The 15016-nt window shown below is 43.6% G+C and overlaps 1 protein-coding gene across 4 annotated transcripts in view; it reads left to right on the top strand.

The window, feature by feature from the left end:
- atxn1a (ataxin 1a) overlaps window positions 1-15016 on the top strand; it is a 338523-nt gene that overhangs the window by 19598 nt on the left and 303909 nt on the right. The window contains exon 1 of one of the 4 annotated variants that reach the window (XM_080204426.1): window positions 1515-1583. The exons of the other annotated variants lie outside the window; for them this stretch is intronic. The gene's annotated coding sequence lies outside the window, so the exon portion shown is untranslated. Of the gene's footprint in view, window positions 1-1514; window positions 1584-15016 lie in introns of those variants that run through there. 4 annotated transcript variants of the gene reach the window in all.

The raw sequence follows: 15016 nt of genomic DNA, 5'->3' as shown, positions 1-15016 counted from the left end.
CCCACTGGTTTAAATCTTTTTAAAAAGTTTCATTCTGAGACTGTGAGTTGCACTGGCAAGACCAGCATTTATTGCACATTTCTTGTTGCTTTGAACTGAGAGGCTTGTCAGGTCACATAAGACAAAGGAGCAGAATTAGGCCACTGGACCCATCGAGTCTGCTCCACCATTCAATCATGGCTGATATTTTTCTCATCCCCCATTCTTCTGTCTTTTTCCCCATAACCCCTGATCCCTTTATTAATCAAGATCCTATCTATCTGACCACTCTCTGGCGGAAGAAATTCCCTCCTCATCTCTGTTTTAAAGGATCGTCCCTTTCGGCTGGGTTTGTGCCCTCTGGTTCTAGTTTTTCCTCCCAGTGGAAACATCTGCCCCATGTCCACTCTATCCAGGCCTTGCTGTAGCCTGTAAGTTTCAATAAGGTTCCCCCTCATCCTTCTAAATGCCAACGAGTACAGACCCAGTGTCCTCAACCATTCCTCACATATGACAAGACCTGAATTCCAGGGATCATTCTTGTGAACCTCCTCTGGACATCAGACAGCACTGATCATATTAGTGTGGAATTTGATATACATCACACTGGATAAGATGGCAGGTTCCCTTCCATAAAGGATAGCAGCAAACTAGTTGTGATTTAATGACAGTCTAACAGCATCATAGTCACTTTTGCCAAATTATTTCTTCTTAAAGTTTTGACATGAATCAAACTCTCATGGTAGAGATTGAACTCATGCTCTCTGGACTACTAGTCTAAGCCACTGCTAGGTGAACATGATGGTTTTTGCCTTTCTGTTGTAACTTGAAAATGTGGTGGACATCCCGTATGTTCTCCAGCAAGTCATTGGCATTATTGGGCTTGAGTTTGGTTGACTCATACTTCGCAACCTTCACTGCTTTGTAAGTTTTTGATTTAAAATACCAACAAATTATAAAGACAGGATATTGGAGAAATTACCCAAGCTGTAATACCCATCGCTTTACTAATTGGGCCTCCATTGTAGGAAGCCACATGGATCATTGGAGGTCCTGCTTGTGCCTTTGGCTTGGTGAGTCACTGAATTGTGGAGGTGCAAAAAAACATTTTTGATGCTGACTGCAGTGGTTGTGTGGGTTGTTGAAGTGTTATTAAATGCAGTTGCACCTTGATGTCTGAATGTTCTCTAGAGGTCACAAGATTAGATAATGTTGGCTTACATTGGAGAAAACTTAAGAGTCCAAAGTGTGCAGTACAGCAGCTACTAATCAGGCAGCGTGTCCGTTCTTATCACAAAACAACACTTCTTATTGGTTATGCTTTTTATGAAGCAGTCTCAGGTCATTGGCAGATGCACACATTTTGGCTTTAAACGCTACTTCCCTCACTGAACAATGGCATGGCAGCCTTTGCATTAGTGCCAGAGACTTGCTTACTGCATTACTTGTTTGTGAATTTATTGTTTTTTGTGTGTGCTTTCTTTTCCACAGAATTCATTGATGGTTTGGTATTTGTTCAAGTTTTTTTTGGCTGTGTGTTTACACCAGGTGTGTGGATGGCAGATTTCTGATTGGCTCCCTTGGTGGACAGGACACACACTCTGGTATGTATAATCTGATGCTGTCTGCTGTACAGTAATTCAAGACCTTTGTAATGTGTAGCTTGATCTAGTCACTGGCAGGCAGGCAGAGTTCAGAGAAGGTACAGTGTTAATACTGTTGTTTTCAGAACAGAGCATTTACGGCTGAAGAACACACAAGATATTCACACTGAGTCTGGAGAACGCACGGCAGAGTTAGCAAGCACGGTGCACAGACTGCAGAGTTCAGATAGCAAGAGGTGAGGCCATTGAGGGATTTCAACATGAGAAGGAAAGTTTTAAAATCATGATGCTAGTCGACCATGAACCCATGTGGCTCAGCGAGCACGGGTGATGGGTTAACAAAGACCTGAGGTGAGGTAAGAAATATGCCACACAGTTTTGGATGAGCTCCAATTCACAGAGTGGAAGATGGTAACTGACCAGAAAAACGTTAGAATTTGAGAGTCTGGTAAATAATGCATCAGTTTACTGTTAGACCACAACAGAATATTCTTACGTTATTAAAAAATCATCCAAAAATTACATTTTTAATACATTCCATTCTTGGGATGCAGCCAAGTCCAGTATTTATTGCCCAAGTATATTCATTGAGAAGGTGATAGGTAGAAAGCTGCCATGTTGATGTGCTGAAGGTAACTCCCACAGTACTGTTAGATAGGGAGTTCCAGTGATGTTAAAGGAACAGAAATATATGCCCAAATCAGGATGGCGTGTTAGTTGGAGGAGAGTTTTGAGGGAGTGGTGTTCCTAAATACCTGTAGCCCTTGTACCCCTAGGTTGTAGGGGTCATGGTTTTGGGAAGTGCTGGTAAAGTTTTCACAAATTGCTGCACTGTATCCTGTGTAGGACACACATCTGCCTCAGTACACCAGGACTGTTGCACTGACAACTGGATATTCTTTGCATGATCAGTTTAACATAAAGACAGAAGGAGGTTCGTACAGCTGTGTTCCTTGCATGCACTGGAACAGGTTGATCCAAAGATATCTGAAGACATGCCAGTTTCCACAAGCGCACCGATGTACAGCTCTACCTCACCCCCACTTTACAAACCCCTCCACTGTCTCCAAACAGTCAGATCGTTTATCTGACTTCCAATACTGGATGGGCAAAATTTTCCTCCAGTTAAATATTGAGCAGACTGAACCCATTGTTCTCTGCCAAATCCCTGCCAAAAACTTCATTTCTTGACCGTTGATTCCAACCTTTTTCCTGGTCATGGAGACTGAGCCAGACTATTCACAACCTTTATGTCATGTTTGGTGTTGAAATAAGCTTTCAACGATGTATCTGCACCAATGCCGTGACCACTTATTTCCACCTCCCTAACACCACCGAGCTTTTCTGCTGCTGAAACGCTCATTTGTGCCTTTTGTTACCTCTAGATTTAATCATTGCAATGCGCTCCTGTCTGGCCTCCCACATTGGGGTCATCCAAAACTCTGGCCTTGTCACAACTCTCATCAAGTCCCTTCCACCCAATTTTAAAATTCTCATCCTTGTTCACAAATCCCTCCATGACCTTGCTCTCCCAATCTCTGTCATCTCTGTCAGCCCCATAACCCTTTTAGATTCTTGGTCTTCTCTAATTCTGGCCTTTTGAGCATCCCTAATTTCAATTGCTCCAACGTTGGTGGCCGTGTCTTCAGCTGTCCTGGTCTTAAGTTTGGAAATATTCTCCCTCAGGATCTTTGCACTTTAAGATGCTCCTTTTAAATCTATGGCCAGAATTTTATATTCCCCTGCTAGTTGGGAAGGCCTATAAAATTTTTCAGATGACCTTCTGTGGTGTGGCACAGTGGCACAATAGCACTGCTGCCTCACAGTGCCAGGGATCTAGGTTCAGTTCCTGCTTCAGTGACTGCCTGTGTGGAGTTCTTCCCATGTCTGCATAGGTTTCTTCTGGTTTTCTCCCATAGTCCAAAGGTGTGAGGTTTGGTGGATTGGCCATGCTAAATTGCCCCTTAATGTCAGGGGGAATTAGAACAGTAAATGCATGGGGTTATGGGGATAGGACCTGTGTGTATTATTGATGCAGGCTTGATGGGCCTGATGGCCTCCTTCTGCACTGTAGGGATTCTATGATTCTTCCCACTAGCCTCCCGCTTGTCCCAATCTATCTGTAACTTTTACAGTGGGATAGATGAAGGCTAAGTCATCTGGGCCATTGTTGTCCTAGTCCTTCAGTGGCCAATTAATGAATACTTGAGGGCCGTTTCCCATCCAGCCTCAATTTTCATACTCATTAAAGGGTTCAGGACAGGGGTGAAGCCGGAAAGAGATCTTTGGAAGGAAAGGAAGGCATCAACAGCCTCCTTTCTACATCAGCTAGCCCCTGCGGCTGCTCTCTAACTCATCAGCCCCTCCACCAACACCCCACCTTACACTCTGCCCACCCCCTAGGCCTAACCTCTGCTTCCCACCCTGAGATCCCCCACACTTAACTGGACCTGCACTCTTGGGACTTGCGGTGGAATTCTCCCATCTGGGACTATGTCTGGTCTCAGCCTCACTATTTATGTACTGAGGGGTTTAGTGCCATGTTCTGTGGCAGAGCTTCTGTGCTAGCCTCCAAGCTCCTTGCAGCGCCAATATTTATACTGGTGATTGCTGGTGTTACATCAGGTGACTGTGTATCCGTATCATTGTCAAGGGGGAGCTTTCTCTCTCCTTTCCTGCTGCCTCTGCTGAGGATATCCAGGCAGCATGGTAGTACGGTGGTTAGCACTGCTGCTTCACTGCGCCAGGGACCCGGATTCGATTCTGGCCTCAGGTCACTATCTGTGCGGAGTTTTCATGTTGTCTCCATGTCTGCGGGGGTTTCCTCCAGGTGCTCCTGTTTTCTCCCATAGTCTGAAAGATGTGTTGGTTAGGCGCATTGACCCGAACAGGCACCAGACTGTGACGATGAGGGAAATTTCACAGTAACTTCATTGCAGTGTTAGTGTAAGCCTTACTTGTGACTAATAAATTAATTTTAGCATGTACCGTGCCTTGGGACATCAGGAAGGGAACAGTCTTGCCTGGTAATTGTCGAGCGGTGTTCATTCATCCGTTGTTGTAGCGTCTGCATGGTCTCCCCAGTGTATCATGCCTTGGGACATCCCAGATAAATGAACACCGCTTGACAATCACCAGGCAAGACTGTTCCCTTCCTGTTGGCGAACACTTCAGCGGTCACGGGCATTTGGCCTCTGATCTTTGGGTAAACGTTCTCCAAGGCGGCTTTCAGGACATATGACAGCGCAGAGTCGCTGAGCAGAAGCTGATAGCCAAGTTCCGCACACATGAGGACGGCCTCAACCGGGATCTTGGGTTCATGTCACACTATCTATAACCCCCATGACTTGCCTGAACTTGCAATATCTCACTTACTGTCCTGTCTGGAGACAATACACATCTCTTTAACCTATTCTTAATGCTGTTTCCACTCACACAGTCTGCACCTTTTAAGATTTGATTAGCTGTAAAGACTCGCATTGTAATCAGTATTCTGTAAACTGAGTGTGTGCCTTTATATGCCCTGTTTGTGATCAGAACTCTCCGTTCACCTGACGAAGGAATAGCGTTCCGAAAGCTAGTGGCATTTACCACCAAATAAACCTGTTGGACTTTAACCTGGTGTTGTAAGACTTCTTACTGTGTTTACCCCAGTCCAATGCCGGCATCTCCACGTCTTCACAGCCCATGCCATGGATACCTGGATATATCTGATGAGATCTGACTTCACTGCCTAATTCACCAGGAAGCAAGTCACACAACAAGCCTCTCAATCAGCACTCGATTGTGAGACTCCACTTCCAATCAGTGTCGCTGTTTAAACCAGTAGCTTACAATGTGATTGTTTGCCACAGCAAATTCTTTATTACTTTCTTCCTCGGAAAGCTATCATCTTTCCCATACAGCAGACAGTGATCTTATGGAGGCTTAAAAGACAGTTGAAAGATTGAAAATACAAAGTTGGATCTTTCGATTAATGTAAATGGCAGGGAGACTCAAGTTCACACTAATGGCTAATTTATCTATTAGACCAGGAAGTTTTTTTATTCAGAGTGATCAATAAATGGAATGGACTCTCAGGTAGTCAAGGCAAATTCAATAATTGCTGCAATTTGGAGGAGAGCTTTAGATTTTTCTCTAGAGGGGCTGGTGGTCTTTTTAAAATCCATAATTCTGTAGGGAATCATGTAAGTATTTCTAAATGGGACTTACCTGCTGCAGAGCCACACATCAGGCTTACTTCACACATGGGTATCAAGCAGGCCATGTACATCCACACTGCAACAAAGTCTGTAGACAATTACTGGAGTTAGGGGTTATGCACACTGCATGAAGGGTCTTGTTGAAGCATCAAAAATGCCTTGAAACTCAACACAAATAGGGGGTGGGAGGAAGCGAGTTGAATGTAGGCGCAAACAGATGGCTCACAGAATGCGTTGCTGTGAAGTACAAACTGATTGACAGTGTGAAAGGGTGATAACAGCAACAGTAGTGTGTACAAAGTGTTAAAGGGGTGCCCGTCAGTACAGATTGTGTGTTAAAAAGATTATGTACGTTGTGCTGGAGGATAAGGGTGATGAAAACCATACACATCTTCAACTTGTATTTAAATGAGGTTAACAGATTGTGATTTTTTAAAAAATATTTGCCAGATGTGATACCATTTTTAAAAATTGAATCTAGGTGAGAGAATGTTACTGTCAAGGAATTAAACACATTCTCTTTTGGCCATCCAGGAAGAAATGTTCCCAAGAACATTCCTCCCCCTCATGTCAGCTGCGAGGTCTGCACACCAATGTAAGATCACAGCTGCACTGCTTGCAGTCTATGATTCCACCAATCCTATGCATCTGCAGTATTCCCAAAACATACCTGCTGCATGCAAGGCCCATGAAATTTCACCCCCAGAATCAGCATCAAACACATCCTGTGACTGATGCGTGATTGTTCGACAGACTGTAAAGATTCCTGTACTTTTCAAAACAATCACCCTTCTCCCAGTCTCAATAACAGAACATTTCCACTCCAGCAGTTTGAGACTTCCCTTTTCTCTTGGGGGGGGGGGGGAAAAAAAATGCCAGATTGGTGTCAATTTAAGGATTGTTGTGTGTGCTTGGGTTTGTATTATTTGAAACTCAGGATATTAACCAATAGAGGTATCTAACCTATGCCATCTTGCAAGTACCATCTTGGTGTGACTGGCATATCAATGGTGAATGATACAAAGAGGGAGCAGGTGGCATTTCTAGAAGCAGAGATATAAATCCAGGTTGATGGCAGCTGTCACGCTCAAGCTGACATCCGTAGTAATAACATTTTCATCTGCTCAGACAGTTTTGGTTGGTCAGTTTAGTTTGCATCTGTTAGTGGGTTTGTTTAGTGGGTGGTGGGGTTGATGGAGAACAAAAACAACAGACATTAAAGGGAAACCAACAACAAAATTACACTATCTGGAGAGAGTGTTTCCAGGAGGGATGGAAGGAGTGAGATTGGGGGTGGTGTGGAAGGGATGAATGAGATGATGACATTGGGTAAGTATGGCAAAATGGTGGAGACATTTACTTGATGCAACCTGTTATTTGAAAGCTATTCTTGATTTAAAAAAAAATGAAAATTCCTCTTGTTTGAATGGAAATGTTTTAGAAAACCTTCAGATGGCTCAAGATAATACATTACCATTGATTCTATAAGGCAGCAACCATCTATAACTGGTAGAGTTTCCACGAAGTCTAAAATGGACATGCCACCACACAAACTTAGATTGAAGAAAGGAAGGTATAATGTTGCTGTGAAATGTGAATCTACAACAAGAATTTCGTCGTGGAACAAATTAGGAAGCTGTTTTCTTCAATGAAAGGTGCTGAAATTTTCCAAGGAAATTGAGTATAAAATTTAATAATGCCATAAATAGAATAATATATTAAATAATACTGAGCCCATCATAGAGTCATAGAATCATTGAGGTTTACAGCATGGAAACAGGCTGTTCAGCCACTTTGTCCATGCCGCCTTTTTTTTTAAAACCCCTAAGCTACTTCCCAATTGCTTGCATTTGGCCCATATCTCTTTGTACCCATCTTACCCATGTAGCTATCTAAATGCTTTTGAAAAGACAAAATTGTACCTGCCTCTGCTACTACCTCTGGCAGCTTGTTCCAGACACTCTCCACGCTGTGAAAAATTTGCTCCTCTGGACACTTTTTGTATCTCTCCTCTCTCTCACCTTAAACCTAATGCCCTCTAGTTTTAGACTCCCCTATCTTTGGGGAAAGATATTGACTATCTAGGAGATCTGTGCCCCTCATTATTTTATAGACCTCTATAAGGTCACCTCTCAACCTCTTACGCTGCAGAGGAAAAAAGTCCCAGTCTATTCAGCCTCTCCTTATAACTCAATCCATCAAGTACCCGATAACATCCTAGTAAATCTTCGTATAAGATCCTAGTACAATAGGGTCACCAGAATTGCACGCAGTATTCCAAGTGTGGCCATACCAATATGTTGTACAACTTCAAGACGTCCCAACTCCTGCATTCAATGTTCTGACTGATGAAACCAAGCATGCCAGTGCCTTCTTCACCACTCTGTCCACCTGTGACTCCACTTTCAAGGAGCTATGAACATGTACCCCTAGATCTTTGTTCTGTAACTCTCCCCAATGCCCTACCATTAACTGAGTAACTCCTGCCCTGGTTCAGTCTACCAAAATGCATCACCTCGCATTTGTCTGAATTAAACTTCATCTGCCATTCGTCAGCTCACTGGCCCAATTGATCAAGATCCTGTTGCAATTGGAGATAACTTTCTTCACTGTCCACTATGCCACCAATCTGTGTCATCTGCAAACTGACTAACCATGCTTCCTATATTCTCATCCAAATCATTTAATATAAATGACAAATAACAGTGGATCCAGCACTGATCCCTGAGGCACACCGTTGGTCACAGGCCTCCAGTTTGAAAAAGCAGTTCTCTACAACCACCCTCTGGCTTCTGTGAAGAAGCCAATTTTGTATCCATTTAGACACCTCACCCTGGATCCCCTGAGATTTTAACCTTGTGCAACAACCTACCATGCAGTATCTTGTCAAAGGCCTAAGTGAAAGGTTCCATCTGATGGACAGTCTAGTGGTTAGCACTGCTGCCTCACCGCGCCAGTGACCCGAGTTCAATTCTGGCCTTCGGTGACTGTGCAAACACCACACGGACATTTTCCCTGAGCCTAGGGGGTTTTCTCTGGGTGCTCCAGTTTCCTCCCACTGTCCAAAGATGTGTGGGTTAGGTGGATTGGTCATGGTGAATGCGTGGGGTCATGGGGATAAGGCAGAGGCGAGGGTCTGGTTAAGGTACTCTATCAGAGAATTGTGCAGACTTGATGGGCCAAATGGCCTCCTGCACTGTTGGCAGGAATTCAGTGATTCAAACTGGGGGGGTGGTGGTGGAGGAAACAGTTCCTAATTAGGCTTTCATATTCCATGACTATAAACAAGCTATAAGGCAAGACTGTTAAGAAAATTACTATTTATATTCCTAGGGCTGTTTGTACACATGTTCAGCTTTACGTGGGGTTTTTTCCAGCATGAGACATTTTAAAGTATTTGGTGAAAGAGAAACCAGAAATCCTGCATTTATAGAAACACCATTGCAGTAAATATACTAATTTGACTGCAAATGTTTTGTGGGTGTTTTCTAGTTAACATGAAAAGAGATTCATAATCAGGTAATACTTATCAAATTAGACTCAGCTAAGGAGTTAGTTTATCTGTCTGACGATTGAGCTGAGGGGAATAAACAACATACATCCTGGAGAAGAGGACAATATCATCTTATTCCAGGCAGAAGAAGCCCTTTTATATCTTTCTCTAGTCTTTTGTTACTGATCAGTTTTAAGCCTCACTGATTCTAGTGTCTGCGTAGTCATGCAATAGTGCTGTCAAAGACTGGCCCCAAACCCCACATTGAGATCTTGAGCTGGCCTTCAGTGCAGTACTGAGAAAGTGGAGATACCAGTGAGCGATCACCAGGTGGGCACTGGGACTTGGGCGACTGTGGTACTAGAAGCGTATCTGTGGGGCCTGTGGCTGAGAATCATCTCTGAGGAGACGAGAGGCTTCAGAGACACCAGGAATAGATTGACAGAGCTGGGACTGTGTGTCTCAACAGATGCCGCCAAGCTTAAGAAGAGCAGTGAGGTATTGTGAAACATTCAGACATATTGCTGAACCTGTAGGATTACCTTACAGCTGGAGGGAAGATGAAGTTTTTCACATGAGCAACTGCATCCATTCTCATCCTATCAAATGGTCCCAACAAAATGTCACGCAAATCTTTTTAACAGGGCACCAATGGTCTTTATATTCAGGAATAAAGGAATTTATCGTATTATAATGTAGATTACCAGTCCATTTGAAAAGTGATCCTTCAACCAAGTTTGAGAAGCACTGATTCACGTGGCAAAATATTGGCAGCCCGTTGGAGGTGGGTTCAGATATGGCAGGATTGGAAAAAAAACGACATTGATTCAATATCATGGTGTGATCTTCTGGCTTTTTCCTGGGTAAACACAGTAAGAAGTCTCAACACCAGGTTTTTCCTGGATAACATTGGACCTGTATTTAAACTGCTGTTGAAGTTGTGAAGAAACCAATTATAAATTGCTTATTGCCCCAAGTCTTGGAATTCCCAGCCATGGAAACTCTACCCAGAGCTGTCAGCATTTTGCCAGGGTCACCAAGGTGAGTGCACAACAGGAAGAGTTTCTTCATGATTCTAGGGTCTCTGTTTCCCAAACTGTCTGCTCCTTTTCTGCAAGGATGGAAAGCAGGGACTTGTGGGTGCTTATAATGGCTTGTGTAAAGAGGAAGGAAGGACTGGGGTAACTGTGAGGCATGGATATGAGAGGGCATGAGGCTGAGGGTGAGTGTTGGCTGGTCAGATGGTGATGTCAGATGCCAGAAGAGAGAGGAACAAATGGAACTGCAAGATGTGTTGACCTGCAAAGTGCGGTGAGGGGAATGCTGGGAAAGTCAGAGTATTAGCTTTGGCACCTGCAAATAGTCTGCCAATCACATGTCCCAAATTTTCCTAGACCAATGCCAGCTAAAACTGTAGCATCACCTAAAACACCTCTAAAACTGAAGAATATGAAAACACCAGCCAAAACATTAGCGCACAAGCATCCATGCAGCTTATAAAACCAAACTAGAAATATGGAGGTTGAAGATCCCATTATGTCTTTGCCATTGTATGACTGTGAATTGTTCCCATCATGACATGCTGCGTGTTGCCTGTGCACAGATGACAATTCTTGTACAGCTCCCAATTCATATAAATGGCCCTCATTTCCATACTGTAATGAGGCCTACACTTGTTTTTGGAACTGGATCCTTCTGATGCATTGACTGCAGGCTAGAGAGACCACTGTTAATTTCCTTGGCCGTTTCCATCCACGGCTGTTTGATTGGGGAGGTTGCCTTTTCCTCTGGTCTGTGTGTGACTCACCTTTTTGATGTAGCCCTTCAGATTCTGCAGCAGGATCTCCAGATAAAAGTGAGAAACCTGCAGATCGGCCTTCCTTGGTGTCTATATTCCTGTGCTCGCTACAGTGTGGAAAGATTCAAGCGCTGATGAGCATCCCTGACACATGGTTTGAATGCTCCCTTTAACACAATGGATGTATCATCCAGACATCCTCCCCAAGTTGGTTCAGAGGCAGGATGTGCTGTGGCAAAGAGTAATTGCTGGGTACACAGTGCAGAGAGTTCCAACCCCCAGTGAAGTGCCCCAGGGATCTGTTCTAGGACCCTTGCTGTTTGTCATTTTCATAAATGACCTGGATGAGGAAGTGGGGGGATGGGTTAGCAAGTTCGCAGACGATACGAAGGTTGGTGGTGTTGTGGATGGTCTGGAGGGATGTCAGAAGTTGCAGCGGGACATAGGTAGGATGCAAGACTGGGTGGAGAAGTGGCAGATGGACTTCAACGCAGATAAATGTGTAGTGGTCCATTTTGGCAGGACCAATGGGATGAAGGAATACAATATCAAGGGTAGGAGTCTCTGCTGTGTTGAAGAGCAGAGGGATCTTGGGGTCCGGGTCCATAGGACTCTTAAATCGGCCTCGCAGGTGGAGGATGTGGTCAAGAAGGCGTATGGTGTACTGGCCTTCATTAATCGAGGGATTGAATTTAGGAGTCGGGAGGTAATGCTGCAACTTTATAGGACCCTTGTCAGACCCCACTTGGAGTACTGTGCGCAGTTCTGGTCGCCTCACTATAGGAAAGACGTAGAAGCTATTGAAAGGGTGCAGAGGAGATTTACAAGGATGTTGCCTGGACTGGGAGGCATGCCTTATGAAGTTAGGTTGAGGGAGCTGGGTCTCTTCTCCCTGGAGAGACGAAGGTTGAGAGGCGACCTGATAGAAGTTTATAAGATGTTGAGAGGAATAGATAGGGTGGATTCTCGGAGGTATTTCCCAGGGCTGAAATGGTCGCTACGAGAGGACACAGATTTAAGGTGCAGGGAAGCAAGTACAGAGGAGATGTTAGGGGTAAGTTTTTTTTCACTGAGGGTGGTGAGTGAATGGAATCGGCTGCTGTCGGTGGTGGTGGAGGCGAACTCGCTGGGGTCTTTTAAAAGACTTCTGGATGAGTATATGGGATCTAATGGGATTGAAGGTTATAGATAGAAAGGTCTATGGCTTAGTAGGTATACAAGTGATCGGCGCAACTAGTGGGCCGAAGGGCCTGTTTGTGCTGTAGTATTCTATGTTCTATGTTCTATGTTCTAAAACGGTCTATTGTGCCAGGGATTAAGGTGGTAGGTTTCTGCCCATGGCCTCTGAGTTACTGGCACTAATTGAAATGCAAAGCTACATATTCCCTTTGGTTAATAAACTTCTTTTGTTATTTATGATTTATAATAAAAAATAGCAAGAGTATGCAAATTTTGAGCAATACCATTTTTTCAATCTGAGGATGTCAGCATTACAGGCCTGCACAAAATTATTGCCCAGCTCTAGCTATCTTGCCAAGGTAGTGATATTTTCCTTCTTGGACTATTATTGTATTTATGGCGATGATGCTTTCACAATGGTGTTAGGTAGGGAATGCCAGCAAAACGGTCAAGTGATAATTAAACATACTTCATGATTTCTATCCAAGTCAGAAAGTGTGTGCAACTTGCAGGGAAATGTGATGGTGTTAGCATTTCCATGACATTGCTGCTGCTGTTAGTTGTCTGTGACTGCTTCAACATCAAAGGAGTTATGAATGAAACTGAAAATTGAATCATCAGTGAACACCTCTGCGTCTGACTCTATGGCAGAGGGAAGGTCATTCTATTAGTGAAAGAGTGTAACTGAGCTCAGCAAATTGTGGAGGAGGAATTGGACTCTGTGTCACCTGTTTCTCAGGCCCAAGTCGGGTGCATAAATGACAAATCCTATGATGAGCGTTGTAGATTTACCCAATGACCTATTGGGTCAGATAGTCATTAGGCATGCCTGTGCAGCCACCGAAAACAAATGTAGGCCTCTTACAATATGGAAGTGAGGGCCGTTTGTATGAATTGGGAGCTGTATGAGAAATTGTCCATGTGTAGTTTGTCACCCCACTGAGCAAATCCTGGTGGGAACAATTCACAATCGTACAATGCCAACCACATTTAATGGGATCTTCAACCTCCCATTAGGTCAAAATTTCTGGTTTACTTTATAGGCTGCAGGTATGCTTTTGGGCTAATGTATTGACTATTCTGGCTAGTGTTTGGAAGTTCTTCAGTTTTGGAAGTGTTTCAGATGATGCTACAGTTTTTTTGCTGGCATTGGTCTAGGAGAATTTGGGAAGGCTAATGGGCTTTTCCCTTAAGATTATCAGATGATCAGGAAGAGTAACAAGAAGGAAGGCAGCCTAGAACTACAGATGTTACTGGAAGATGGCAAAAGAGGAGAGAGCTCAGGAGGCCATACAACATGTTGGATTTCAGAAACTGAATATCGCACCTGAATCCAAGAGTAGTAGTGTGTCCGTGGCATCACTTCAGCAGGAAGACCATGACTAGGTTCTAAACCTGTTGAACTGACAATTGGAGCCCAGCACCAGGATAAGTACTGCTGGTGGCTTTCATGGTCACAGTGGCTTTGATGCCTCTGGCTCATGCTAAGGGATGTAAATGATAGTTCAAATCTGACTGGGTCTCCTGGTGTATGCCACTGGCTAGATCTATTCCTGCAGCCTTCAGCTCAAAACGTTTGTAGTGCAACGAGCAAGCTGACAACAGCAAACAAAGGGGCCTTAATGAGTGGCAAGATCAATGATGTATCTCTGCAGGCAATGAAATGTAAGGACAGAGAAAGAAACGGAGCAATGGCTGAGAAGAAAGTAGTCTCAAAGAGAAAGGAAAAGAAGGAAGAAAGACTGAATTAAGAGAAAGAAAAGTAGGAGATGGAAAGGTAAGAAAAAATTTAAAATGGAAGAAAATTACACACCTCAGACCAACTGCAGTTTGGGTCACGGTATCCAATCAATGTTTAATCTCACCCTGCATGAAGGCTGCTTGATTTCTGGGACCCTGTCTCACTGTAGCATTACCAATACACTTGAAAATGAAGACTGGCATAACCTGGGTTTCATGATGTGGAGGTGCCGGCATTGGACTGGGGTAAATACAGTAAGAAGTCTCTCAACACCAGGTTAAAGTCCAACCAGTTTATTTGATAGTAAACCCACAAGCTTTCGGAAACGATGTTCCTTCGTCAGGTGTGTGGAAGGTTCTTCCAGACAGAACCTTCCACACACCTGACGAAGGAACAGCGTTTCCGAAAGCTTGTAGGTTTACTATCAAATAAACTGGTTGGACTTTAACCTGGTGTTGAGAGACTTCTTACTGTGTTTACAACCTGGGTTTAACACACTCTGAGAAGTTCAACAGACAGACAACAAGTAAGTTGAGTTGGATTATGTTGGCTGTTTGTTGAACCACTAATTCAGGTAGATAAATAATACCCCGGTAGTACAGAATATTGTTGAAAAAACAAAGCTTAAAAGTTGAAATGAGTTTCAATTTCTAAGAATATATTACATACAAGAATCAAATCGAACAGTTTAAATAGGTCTCCTTCAGGGCAGAAATGTGATTGGCAATGCATTAACAGGTTAGAATGATAATCACCAATCCTAGCTTTCTTCTGTGAACGTCGTGGGAAATTGATGTGAAAATCCAACAAGTCCTTAAAACAGTGGATAAAAGCAAATTACTGCAGATTACTACTGAGCTTTGACGGAGGGTCAGTTCTTGTCTCCCTTACAGATGCTGCCAGATCTGCTGAGATTTTCCAGCATTTTCTCTTTTGGCTTAAAATAGTGGAGGCTGAGAGTGAGATGTCAGTTATGTAAATCAGCCTACAAGTTCTGAAGTTTTGCAATTCATGACATAT

This window comes from Carcharhinus amblyrhynchos, chromosome 2, assembly GCF_965287045.1.
Source record: "Carcharhinus amblyrhynchos chromosome 2, sCarAmb.v2.hapA, whole genome shotgun sequence".
NCBI lineage: Eukaryota > Metazoa > Chordata > Chondrichthyes > Carcharhiniformes > Carcharhinidae > Carcharhinus > Carcharhinus amblyrhynchos.
This window is presented reverse-complemented; position numbering and strand designations above follow the sequence as displayed.